Source organism: Pseudopipra pipra, chromosome 12, assembly GCF_036250125.1.
Source record: "Pseudopipra pipra isolate bDixPip1 chromosome 12, bDixPip1.hap1, whole genome shotgun sequence".
Taxonomy (NCBI): Eukaryota; Metazoa; Chordata; class Aves; order Passeriformes; family Pipridae; genus Pseudopipra; species Pseudopipra pipra.
In genome coordinates, this window is record NC_087560.1 from 5,886,997 (window position 1) to 5,900,139 (window position 13,143).

General features: G+C 54.6%; 1 protein-coding gene across 2 annotated transcripts in view; it reads left to right on the forward strand.

Annotated features, from left to right (window-relative positions):
- The window catches only part of ZNF609 (zinc finger protein 609), a 96,173-nt gene that overhangs the window by 77,043 nt on the left and 5,987 nt on the right, over positions 1-13,143 (forward strand). The window contains exon 10 of one of the 2 annotated variants that reach the window (XR_010433733.1): positions 7,094-7,366. The gene's annotated coding sequence lies outside the window, so the exon portion shown is untranslated. Of the gene's footprint in view, positions 1-7,093; positions 7,458-13,143 lie in introns of those variants that run through there. The other variant, XM_064668654.1, reaches the window with a different exon arrangement.

A 13,143-nucleotide genomic window follows, 5' to 3' on the forward strand; every position in this document is an offset into this window, starting at 1 on the left:
GTTCGGGAAGCTGGAATGTTCGTGGTATTATTTTTGTATCCCCCCGGGAAGGGTTTGTGTTTTTTATTGCGTGTCACTCTGTGTCCCCATCTGTGCTGAGGAGGAGAGTGTGCGAAGCACGAGGTCTCTGGTGCTGCTCATGGCTCTCAAACACTTTGCTGAGGTGCTGCTGGTTTGGGTGTCTGTGCCCATGAGCCCCTTTTGGGGTGGGTAGTGGGTGCTCTGAGAGGTGTCCTGGTAGCCATGGGGCTGGAAGCCACAGGGGCATCGCTGGTAGCCCCTGTCTGGGTGCCAAGCCCATCATGTCACTTGCTCTGTGCCTCAATGTCCCCCAGGCACGTAGGAGGGAACATGGAGAATCCTGCTGGGAACAATGGGCTCATCGTTCCTGCCCCGCCTGGGGTTCCAGAATCAAGATGTGCCCTTACACCGCAGTTTTGGGGTGGCAGAGCCATCACACGAGGCTGGGAGAGAGGCAAGGCTAAGGTGACGGGAAGTTGATCGCTCAGTCACAGCCTTGTTGCGCACAGGGCTGACAGCAGAGACACTGCCCAGGTATTCAGGGCCATGGAGGCAAGTGGGGTCCCTGTGGGATGGGCTGTCCCTCTAACATTCACTCCGTGCTCTTCTTTGGCTGCAGTCCTGGATCTCCTTGTTAGTGAGGAAGCTCCTGGAGCGGGTTCACCCGCTCGACAGCTCCGTGGCCGTGCAGTCACAGGGGCTCTCGCTGACCTCGCCATGATGCGGTCGCTCAGATAAGGGAAACTACAGCGCTGCAGGGGGGGGTTGTACCAGGGAAGCAGTGGGATGCAGCCCTTCTCTGTGCCTGTTCCCCAGGGATTACCACACACTTGTCCCTCGGCTGTGCCCTCCTTATGGGAGTGGAGGTCGGGGGGTGTGTGGTGGGTACCATGTATTGCTGACGCAGTTCCTCGGTACCTGCAGCAGCGCTGCATAGCTGGCTGTGCTTAGAAGTGTTGCCTAATGGAAAACACTTCCAGAGGTTTCCAGACAAAGAGGGAAAAGGGTTGGTAGCTTTAAATGTAATTAATACCCTGTAGTTATTTAAAAACATCATTAGAAATGTGTCATTCAGAACTTTCTAGGGCTGGACATGTATCCAGGGATGGAATTATGTTTTCGTCAGCACCTTTTCGTCTCCCTTCTGTGACTGCTCTTTTTTTTTTTTTTTTTTTTGACGTGAGGATCTTGTTTTCCTAAGGGAAAACCAAAAATGAACACTGCCAAGGAATTTTGTTTTCATACCTCAGTCCTTCCAGCCCTGCTGCCAGCTCTGTCTTCCTGTGCTGACATGTCTGTGTCTGTTATAGCCTCAGCAGTACCAGGAGTTTTCCTGGGATTTTGGCTCCCTGTGTTTTGAGGTGAGCTGTGGATAAATTCCCTAAAGCTGGCCCATCTGTGCGGCTGGAACTGCGTCTTGAGTGCCCATCTCCAAGGTGGATTTTAATTGTTTGAGCAGTTGAATTGGTTGGTGTCACTCACCCGTGTCTTTGATCTGCTTCACATCTGTAACAACAAACGAGGTTCCTTCCAGGCCATGGCAATAGTTTTCTGCTCTCCCTTTATATTTCCAACAGGATGAGTTGATTCCTTGGCAGACCTGCCTGGAGCTGGGGGTCAGATTGAAGGCACGTTGCTGACATCCGTGGCTTGCTTTTTTAATGAGCTTTGTCAGAATTCGTTCTTTAGCCATTAAGCGGTGCCAGCGTGGAGTTCATGCATGAGCTGAGCTGAAACCTGCTCGGTGTGAATTAGTGATGAGGGAAAAGCAGGTCAGGGAACGTCTTGTTTCAGAACGCTGTGATAACCGGCGTGTTCCAAGGCCCGGAACCAGGGAATGGGCAGAACATAGAAATCATGGCAAGGGGTGAATTCCCTCTGCTGTGCCATGAGGAGGTGTCGCCCCTCCTTATGCCAGTGGGATGTGTGTTGGCACCAAGGGAAGGTGTTCCCCTGTGGCACGAATCTGGGGGTGTTGGATGGGCTGAGGAGCTGGATGGTGTCAGGGGATGAGCTGGTGGTGTGATGTGGTGGCCCAGCATGAGAGGGTCTGTCATGGACTCATGTCACTGATGATCTCCATGCTCCTGGAGGGTGCTGTGTGCCAGTGCCAACACCTTTGGAGAGGGCTCTGCTGGGATCTGCCACTGCAGAAAACATGCCAGGGAGAGTCCCTGGCTGTCCCTCCAAGCACCAGTGTTGGGATGAGTTGCTCTGGAGAGGCCAGTAGGGTTTTTACTGGCAAACACTGGGAAAAGGCAATTCCTCCACCCATGGTGATCTGGCACAACAGAACCAAGGAATGGGGTGTGATGGAATGGGGTGTGATGGAAAAAGTAATCCATGGCCTACAGCTTTCCTGGGAACGTGTAGGTGTGAGTTTGAGGCATGTGGCTCTCAGCTCCGGCCTGTGTCAGCTGAGCTGGCAGCAAGGAGCACCTGCAGGAGCCAGGGTTCACTCCAGAGGTCACCTCTTCCTCAGCCAAAAGTAATACTTGTGTGATTCCCTTCCACTGCCTGTAGCTCCTCTGCGTCATCCCTGCTGCTCTGTGCCCCGAGCTCTTTTCCTTGGCTGCTCGTCGAGTAGGACACACTCCAGGGTACTCAGTGCAGCAATGGCGGGTGGCACAGAGACAAAAAGGGGAAAAATCAAGGACAAATTGGTGAAAAGGAGCATACAGGAAAGGCCTCGGGTGGTGGGGAGTTGCCTTGCTGCTGGATTTTGCACATCTGAATGCAGCCAGGGCTTTCTACTGGTTTTTTTAAAAGCTCTTTCAATTATTTTTACAATGAGCTCATCTTTCCTGGCACATCCCTGCTCCCTGTTCATTCCATACCAGGCGTTGTTCACTTCTCTGCAGTTACCCACGTGTGAGCTGGGAACAGCAGCTCCACTGCTTATCCCTGGAGAAAAATAGGTCTTATCTTGGCTTCTTGTAGGTGCTGTGGGAAGGTGGGATGGATGGAGCTGGGGGTGTTTCTGATGGAGCTGCCTGAACTGAACCAGAATGGGGCCTGTGTGCTGCCTTTGCACAGCGGGACTTGGCAGAAGCTGGTTTGCTGTCTGGTTTTGGTGCTTTGGGATATGCTCCTATGAATGGAGATGGCTTGTGGAAAAGGCTGAGTGGTGTGTCGGTGATGTCGGGAGCCACTGCTACTCCAGCCAAAAATCCAAAAGGCCTCTTGGAGCTGCGTTGTTAAGACCACGAGTGACTGCACACTGCAAGGGCCGTTGGAAAATTAAAGTGTTGCATCTTCCCAGAACATTTTGTGGTACCTGAGGGAGGCTTCTTAAAAATTTCACATGGCAAGAACTCAGAACTGTCTTGGAGGAGCTTGTTTTGTGTCATTTGTCTTAACCTAGGGCTGTACCATAAAATAGGAAATCTTGGAAGTCCCAAATCTGAAAATCTGAAGTCCTTAAAGTGCTGTCCCAAAGCTCTACCCTGGTGAGGTGACACCAGCAGCACCGTAAGCCTGGCTCTCCCCTTGCAAGTCTGGCTCTCCCCTCATTTTCACATCACAGCTTTAAGCAGACTGAGCCTAGGAGTAGGTCTTATGGGTCCAACACCAGGGGGTTGGTCCTGTCCTCCAAAGGGGCTCGTGACCAGTCTCAGGGATGCTGCACAGCAGCACCAGTGGTTTGGGCCAAGGATTCGCCCCCGGCTGCTGAGCTCTTGTCTGTTGACACCTCCTGTGCTGGCGGTGCAGCCGTTGGAAACAAAGAGCTGAGAAGCTTGAGGACCTGTCCAGGCAAAACACCTCCCTCCTTTTGCTTTAATAATTTTGTTTTTCTCAATTCTACCCTCCCATGATAATGTGTCTGGGCCTGTTTCACTGCACTGGATCACTCCAGTGAGCGTTCAGTCCAGGTCTGGGATCCACATATTTCTAGAACCTCATCCTGATTCTGTCCCCTTCCATGTCACATGGACTTTGCCAAGGGGGCTTGAGGATGCACTGGCTGCAAAAACCCCAAACCTGTGTGCTTGGATTCTTCTCTCCCGTGGTTCTCTGGGCGTGTGAGGTGTCTGCTGGGCGCGTTTCTGTTCCGGTGCAGCCGGATTCATAAAGTTCCAGTTTTCGCGGCCCTGCAGGAATTTGCAGGCTCAGTGAAATTGCTGGGGGCTCCCTGCAGAGGCTGGCTGGATGTTCACCCTCCAGATCATTTGTGAACAGAGGCAAAGGGCTGATGGAAGAAAATTTTTCCGCAGAGCTGCCTGCCCTGCTGTGGCCTGGGAGCCCACACACGGCTCCTGGCTCTTGTCAGCAGCTGCAGCATGTTCACCACAAGCCAGGGCACTGCTAACCCTTAGGTTGCTCCTTTATATTATCCAAATACTGTTAAAATTGTCCTCTGGGTAGTTTTATCATTAATGTCTTTGTATGTAGGTGCTTGTCTCCTTGAATTTGTGCTTTGTGATCTAACAGATAGTTTTCCAAATGATACATTATTTACAATATGCTAAATTCCTTCCTTTGATATAAACTTACAATCCTTTCCTGTTACAAATCTATAGAATATAGGAAGTGTTATTTGAACACAGCTTTGTACAAAGAATGGAGAGAGGAAAGAAACAAGGGGGGACAGGAAAAGGGCCTCCTTTTGGAACAGAAACACCTTTGTGTTGCAGGTGATTCCAGCTGGATTCGTCCTGGTGCTTGGCCCACCAAGAGGAGTCCCTGGGAAACTAAATGCCTTTGTCTTCAAGACCCTATGGCTAAACAGATTTCCAGAGACCTCTCTCCTTCAGGATACCCAAACATACTGGTCTGGAACACTGTTGTGTGCAACTGTTATGTGCAGGGGGAGTCTCCTGTTCCTTGGGCTCTAGTTACAGGCTTCAAGTGATCTCAAGCTCAGGGAAGGTCTAAATGATTTGCAAGAAGAAACTTGAGAACATGCCCATCAAACAACAGAGTCAGGGATCTATGAGCTGCCATCTGTAGTGCTCTGCAACACTGATAAAAAGCTTCCTGAGCCGCCTGCATGGAGGGCATTCCAAAATTCAGCACCAGAAGCTGGGTGTATATGATGTTGGATCTCACCTATGGGTTTGGGGCATGGATAAAGATGCTACACCTGTTGGAAACCTCACTGAAGACCATAGTAGCTGGTAGGATGTCCTGAGGAGGGGACTTGTGAAGCCTCTCGAAGGGAGGCTGGCACTTGGATCCTTTGGATTTGAGGTTTTGAATAGCTCTGCCTCAGTGTGTGTGTGATGAGTGGTGTGGAACGTATCTGAGAGCTCTGGTGCCCAGTGTGCAAGGGCTGACCCTGACCAGGAAGCTCCCCTGCTTCCTGCCTCCTCCTGCACAGCTCTGGAAGAAGGGATGGGAACCAGTGCAAGGCTGGCAGCACTGACAGAGTGCCCCTCTCAGCCGGCCATTCAGGAGTGAGGGGATGTGGTTTTTGGCTGGAGCCAACCCTGGTCGTTTTACAAACTGTTGTGTAACAGCTCTGCTCGGGGCACAGACTTGTGCTGGACACGGAGCCAAAATCCCCCGGGACCGAGTGTCCTGAAAGCTGCTCTCCTGAGACACCCACAGACCTGTTGGAGGAGGCACAGCAGTTCCTGGCCGCGAGCGGATCCCACCCTGGGTGTCACGGCCGTGGGGAACTCCGCACGGAGGCTGTTCCCAGGCTGGGCTGGCTCTTGGCCTCTCCTTCCACCGGGATCGCAGCGCTTCCGCCACCACGTCCCGGAGCCATCCAGCCACAGGAAGTGCAGCGGGTCATGGGAACCGGCCCGAGGACAGGAGGCTGAGCCTCCGTGAGAGCCAAGCGCCTCGCCCCGGCACGCTGCCTCTGCTCCTCTGGAACGCCGCGAGGGGCTGGGGGACGTGGGTTACGCAGGGTACATGCGGCGCAGGGTACACGGGGTGCGCAGGGTACACGGGGTACATGTGCCACCAACTCAGGCACGTGGCCCCTCGCCAAGCGACACCATGTTCCTGCCATCGCCCCCCAAGTGCTCCTCACCAAAATGTGGGTGCCCAGCACTCCCTTCACCCCGTTCCCTCCCCAGCCATCACCGCCCCACTGTACCCCCTGTCTCCAGGTGGTGAGGGAAGCCGGGAGGCAGGTTATACGGACCAGCTGAAATGCCTCATGTGCCTTTTAGCATTTTCTTCCTTTTTATTGAGTGAGGAGCTTCCTTGGAACACTGAAACCTTTGAGAGCTAGGGAATTATTAAAGTGTCACTTTTAGCTCTGACAGCATTTTTTTTTGAAGCATTTTTAAAACTATTTGCCAAGTTTTCCTTTCAGTCGATCCAAAAGGGCTATGTTTTGGAGTTCCTTGTCCTCCAGATCTCTCCCAAGACTTGCTGGGGCCATCATCCTGCCGGAAGAGCCACGGGAATGTGAGCACAGCAGTGCCCTGTCCTTGTCCCCGAGTGCAGCCTTACTTGGCCTGCTTTCACCAACGGCCCTGTGGGGGTTTTATGGGATATTTAGCTCAGGCACCATCTTCCAGCTGTTTGCTCCTTGCATTTCCAGCTCAGTCTCTTGCAGTGGGGCTGCACGCATGTGGGGATTGTGGTTTGTTTGGGACAGGAGTCTGGGATTGCTTTGAACCCAAAAGGAGTAGCAACAGAGTGGGGAGGCAAAGGCAAGATGCAGACAGAGTTATTATGTAGAAATTTCTATTGGTGATGTTGAAAAAATAGTAACTTGATCCTCTGTCCCCTACATTCCCACTAGTCACTGCATTTTCCTCTATTTTATATCAACTCCTGCATGATCTTCCTGTGGTCTTGCAGGGGCACAGGTAACCTCCATGGACCTGGAGGGTTCCTGGTCCCGGGAACAGGATGCCAGGAACAGCACCATGTCTCAGTGCCGCTGGCAGTGAAAACAGAGAACTCGATGCATTTAAATCCCACCTCCTAACACCTGGATCTTGGGGACTCAAATGTATTTCCCAGTGTTTTAATGCCAAACCAGGTTCTCACGAGCCTCCTTCACTCCCCTCCCTCCCCCCCCAAGAACTGCTGCTGGAGAAGGACACGGAGCTGAGTTCCCTGCGATACCCTGTAACTTTTGTTCCTGTCTCGTGTCTCCCCGCAGTGGTTTCACACTTTGCCCTGCAGATTTCGGCTCTCGCCGTCTGGCGTCGCAGGGCTGAGCGGCAGCAGAGCTTCCCAGCAGAGGTTCCCAGCTGAGCTCTCCAGCAGACGTTTCCTTCCATCGCGACGGTTGGGGTCACTCTTTCACAACGAGCGTTTTTCTCCCGAGCTCCAGCTGCGCTTTCCAGTAGGAGGAACCCCGAGCATTGTATCCTGTTAACGTGCCGGCCGGGATTTCGAGCTCTCGGGACTCTCTTTGCTGGACAAACGCACGGTCAGCAGTATCTCTGATTTTAATAGTGTAGCCATGCAGGAATAAGCTTTTTATGTAGCCTCGGAAGCTCAATAAATTAGTGTTCAAGCTCCCTGGGCTTCTCTGGGTGTGGATCCAGCAAGGGAGCTGGAATCTGCTTATCGTCTGGCCTCTCCCAGCTGTCATCAGTGGGGAGGGAAACGATGTGGCTTAAGCTCACAGAGTCATCTCCAGGTCTGGCACATGAACATATGCCATGGCGTTTGTCATGGTCACTGCCCCTCCTTGGCACCTCAAAACCTCTGTGGTGCTGGTGCAGGGAGAGTGTGAGGTGATGCCAGGACCCTGCTGGGCTTCCTGTGGAGAGGGCTTATCCCATGTTTGGTTTTCCCCTCTTCTTGGTGTGAGCAGGGCTCAGACCCACTGGACCCATTCTCAGCTTGAGACACCTGGCCTGGCTGGGGAGAAGAGCTGATGGTGGTCCAAGGGTTTGGCTTGTGGTGGGCACAGCAAGGTTCCCCCCTGGGTTGGGCTGAAGCCCACAGGCTCTTCCCTGGTAACGAGGGGCTGGGGGCGGCCAGACTGGAGCATCCTCAGGGGGTCCAGCCCTGCTGCTGTCCCGTGTGAATGCGGCCACTCCCAGCCCAGCCGGCTCATGTGTGACCACGTGGGAACGTCCTGTCCTGGTGGAGGAGGAAGGGGGGTCAGTGGGGGAACTGCGGGGGTGGGAGCGAAGCATCACCCGGCGATGGGAACTGATTGTACCAAGGAGAGGGTCTTCAGGGATAAATTTAGTGGTGCTGAAAGAGCCCAGCTGGCTCTGCCTGCTGTGCGATGAGCCAAGCGTGCCAGGGGTGGCTGTGGCTCCTGCTGTAATCAGGTGGTAAAGCTCTGGACACCCCATGGGGACAGGAAGATGGGGTGGGAAGTGGGGAATGTTGAACTGTGCAGCCCCAGCCAGCCTAACCCCTTTGCCAATCCTCCTTGGTGGCTCGATTATTGCTTGAGGAAAAGGAGCTTGGAGAAGACAAATCAGCCAGGGCTGATTTAGGAAGCAGGTCACCCAAGTGCAGGGTACTTTGAAATTCCCAGATGATGGCTTTGTGATGTCCTGCCAGGGCCTGGCGGTGCTTCTTCTTGGAGGAGGATGTGCCCAGTGCCAGGAGCCAGCCCCAGCCTGGCACACCAACGGGACCCTGAGGAGGTCATTTGCTTTGTTAACAATGAGGGTGGGGGGCCCATCTGCTGAGCAGGGGGACCAGCTAGGCTTGGTGACACCATGCTGCCACCTCACAGGGGACATGGTACCAGCAGCATCCCAGGCCTCACTGAGTGGCCAACCTGCAGTGTGGGAGGGAGCTGTGAAGGGCCGTATTTGCATGGGCAATGTTTCCATCTCTGGACTTGATCCAAGGCCAGGCTGGATGGAGCTTGGAATGACCTGGTCTCGTGGAAGGTGTCCCTGCCCATAGCAGGGAGGTGGAGCAAGATGATCTTTGCGATCCCTTCCAACCCAAACCATTCTGTGATCCTCACACAGGAGCAGCCCTGCATGGTGCTCCCTTGGGAAATGGTGCTGGCAGGGAGCCTTTCTCACTGCTTTTATGTTTTCCTGGGCTCCCTCTCGTGTCAGTCCTGGAAATCCCATTCATCACCTGGATTTTCCTTTGGCATTTACCTCCCTGGCCCAGGTCAGGTGATGTCTTGCTGTTGCAGTGCTTATGCCATCTTTTTTCCCACCATCCTGTCCCTTCATCTCCCTTCTCCTGAAGATATTCACAAGGACACCCAAACATCTTCCAGAAAGGCAGCCAGACTTGGATGTCAAGCTGTGCCTCCCTCTCACACTTCCCCGTCCCTGGAAGCGTTCAAGGCCGGGTTGGATGGGGATCTGAGCAACCTGGTCTAGTGGAAGGTGTCCCTGCCCATGGCAGGGGGTTAGAATGAGATGGGCTTTAGAATCCCTTCCAACCCAAACCATTCTGGAATTCTGTGATTCACCTTGCACTCAGCATGTTGGATCAGCTGTGGCAAACCAGACTCTTCCAAGAGAGCCAAGCATCTTTCCTTCCTTCTGCCTGAGGTTTTCACAGGTGGGTTTCTGCCAGCCCCTTTGTGCCGAGCAGACTCACTCTGTGCTTCTTTCCCGTCGCCATGTTATTAATTAACCTGGTTAGTCACGTAACCGTAGCGCTGGACTCGCTATTGTTTAAACTGGTGAACCCAAGCCTTGATTCACTCCCTTCTCTCTGCTCTGAGGTACTGCAGCTCCGTGGAGGGGGAAGTTTGCACTGTCAGCTGCCTTGGGAGGAGCTGAAATTCAGAGGGCAGTGAGGGATTTGCAGGAGGAGAAGGAGCCTTGGTGCAAGCTCCCTGGGGCTGTAGGGCTCTGGGTATTCCTGAAACCTGGGCTTGGGTTTGAACGTGGTCGGTTGTGGGGCCGAGCTTTTGCCGCTCATGTGCCAGCAACACCGCTGTTCCTTCCGCCTCACTGAACGGCAGCCGGCCCGAGCCGGGGCCTGTTTAATTCAGCAAGTCATAAATTCATAATGCTTATTTACCACGCAGTTCCATCAATATTTGATAGTGGCCACCAGCCCGCCGCAGCACGGCCCACGGAGGAGAGGGAGGTGGCTGTGGGGGGCTGGCGATGGGGCTGGCATGGAGTGGGGCTGCCTGTGTTAGTGTGGCGGTGTGGAGACAGAGCTGGAGAGACGTGGGCTCCTCCTCCAGCCCTGCAAACCTGCCAGTGGTGGGATGAAGCCATGATGGCTCTGCGGAGAGATGCGTGGGGGCCGGGCTGGCAGCTGGAGGCTGTCAGGTCTGGGGAGGAATGGAGCAGAGAGCCAGGCACAGAGGGAACGTGGCGGTTGTTGATGAAGAGGGAAATTTGGACACCTCAGAGGACACACACAACTTGATTGTCCCTAGGGTGTCCCAGGATGACCATGGGGGCTGCCCTGTATGTGCCACTTGATGCTGGCTCCACTCAGCAGAGGTCTAAGGATCAGCGCTGTGAACTCAGGAAGCCCCTTGACCCCCGACCCCGGCTCACTAATTGACTGCGGGGAGGGAAACTGCCCTTCGTGGAGGGGTGAGCAGGAAGGAACCTTCTCCCCGAGAGCTGCTGAGGCTTCAAGGAGAAGACGCAGGCGGGGGAGTTTAGCTGTGCAAAGACAATATTTTGCAGTTCACTCCAAAAGAGCTTCTTCCTGCTCATGGATCTTGAGCGTTTTGCCCATCGTAAGCAGAAGCTGCTGCAGTCAGCAGCCCCCCCACAGCTCCTGCCGGAGCCGGGCCCCTGCTCTGCACTGGCAGTGCTGAGGGTCTCGTTTCTTGCTCTTTTGAAGGGGGCTGCTCTCTTCTGCCTGCCCTTAGCCTGAGCTCCCCCTCCCCTGGTTGTGTGAAGGTGATGGAGGGAGCCAGGTGCAGGCTGTACCCTGGAAACCCTGGACTTGTCCAGAAGCCATCCTGGCTTCCCACCTAACGGCTGCTGTGGTGGGAGGACAGTATGCAGACCGGGGGCTCTGTGGCCAGTGGAGCCTGATGGGATGTGACAGCTCCAGACAGGCATACAGCTGCAGGTTTCCATCTCAGAGGGGACAGGGCCAAGGCAGCTCGGAGGTGTCTGGTGGGTCGGTGCCTTCTCCGGCATCGCTCAGCAATCCCTGAGTGCTGGGGCCATGGCACGCTGCCGATAAGGTGGCCCTCAGCTCCCAACACTGCTCTCTGAGTGGTGCTCCGCTCTCCCTGCTGTGCTGAGAGAAGCCAGGCCAGCCCCAGTGACAGGTCTCCCCTTTTACGGTAGCTTTTATCTGTCCCTGGGGAATGTGGCCCCAGCGCCAGCTGGGCCGCCTGTGGCGGCAGTGGCAGCAGTGCCGACAGCCGCGCCGCCTTCCCTCCTGCTACCCCAAAGTTTCCCTCAGCCAGCCACATCCCTGCTCTGCCAGCTCCCAGACCCACTGCTGCCATTCCCAGGGGATGTAGCAGGAATTAAAGCCCCTTCCCAGCATGCTGGGGTCCTGCCCCGTGCTGACTGTGCTGGTAGCCAAGAGGGCACATGTCGAGTGGTGACTTGCAGCTCCGTGTTGGATTGGGGACAGCAGGGTGCCCATGGATCCCTGAGTGGTGCATCCCAAACCCTGCAGCCTTTTCTCTGCCCCAGAGGCTTTCTCAGCTCAGACCTGAACTTTTTGCTCAGGATGTGACTCCCCACACTGTCCTGGTTGTTGCAATACCAGTGCTGGTAGGTCTGCGGCTTCGGGGATTTGGGAGTATGGCAAATGTGGGCAGCTCTGCTTTAATTTAGGGTGAGAAGTGTTTATGGGCCTCATGCTTGAGTCCACACTTCACTGTCCAAGTGGTCAGATCCCTCCTCTGGAAAGGACCAGATCATGTGAGCTGGTGCAGAGAGAGGGGTTTTCCATGACAGCATGAATGTCCTCTGTACCAACCATTGTCACCTTCCCCCTACAGTGAGCCCAACACGTGGGTGACAGTGTGAGAGCACAGAGACCACGCTGCTTGGAGGGGATGAGCGAGATGGAGGTGAGCTGGGAGGAACTGGGAAGATGGGGTCTGCCTTGGCTCTTGCCAGGAAGCTCCTTTGCAGTGTCACAGGATAGCTGATGGATGGCCGTGATGGATATGTGCATGGGAATGAGCCCTCACTGCTGTCACCCTTGGGAGCAGAGTGGGAGGACATGGGACACCTGCAGAAGAGGTGTCCTCCTCAGTCACTGACCCAACAAGCTGCTTCCAGTCGATCCCTGGCAGCATCCCTGCCAGTGCATGCCACTGCAGGGACAGGGTGGCTGTTTGGTGGAATGCTCAGCCAGCTCCCAGCCCTCCTTCGGGTGCCCGTTCCTCTGAAATATTCATCAGTGTGCTCCGCTGGAGACACCGAATTGCTCTAAACCTCTCTGAATATTTCATCCTCCTCCCTGCAAATGGTTCTGCTCGGGCTGGTGACGTCCTGGGCTCAGATCTCTCTGAGATAAGCTCCAAAAAAGGCAGGTTGGTGTCCCCACAAGCCTGTCTGCTTGCTGGGGCTGTGACACCAGCCTGCCCCACCATGCTGCCCCTTCTCCTCCTCCTCCTTGCTGTCTCCATAACACCTCCCAAACATTGTGTTTCTTCCCCATGCTGTTTCCATAAGCACTGTTCAAAGTTCTGGCAGGTGATTCCAACGGGGACACTGGGAGCAGACAGCAGGGCTCCTTGGGGTGCAGGGATCAGCGAGGTTCAGGGATGGGCAAGGTTGCCAGGATTAGCGATTAGCAGGTGACGCATGTGCTAACAGTGGGTGCAGGACTGTGGGATGCAGGGATGAGCAAGAGGAACAGGGATTATGGGGGACACAGGCATTATCAGTGATGTGGGGAATAGCAAAGGGTGCCAGGCTTGGCACAGCAGCTAAGCCTTTCAGCGATCGACTCTTGCTGCTGAGTGCTTCGAGGCACCCGAGTTACTCATTATTCTGATTAATTCATCAGCAGTTTTGACCAAATAAGTCAAGAAAATGGAAAAATATCTGAAGAGCTTCTTGCCCCTTGCTGTCCTGCCTGGGTTGGGGTTGGGAGCTCTCGCTGCGGTCCCAAGGCCGGTTGCTGCCCCCTCAGCTGGTTTTACTGTTCTTGGGGACAGGCGATGGAGGGAAACTGGGATTGCCAACCCTGGGGACACACAGAAACATGTCTGACTCCATCCCACTGCCTCACCCCACTCCTTGGGGGGCTCTTTCTCCACCTCTCTGCTCCAGGAGTTAAAACCTTGCTTCTATCCTGGCATTGCTCATG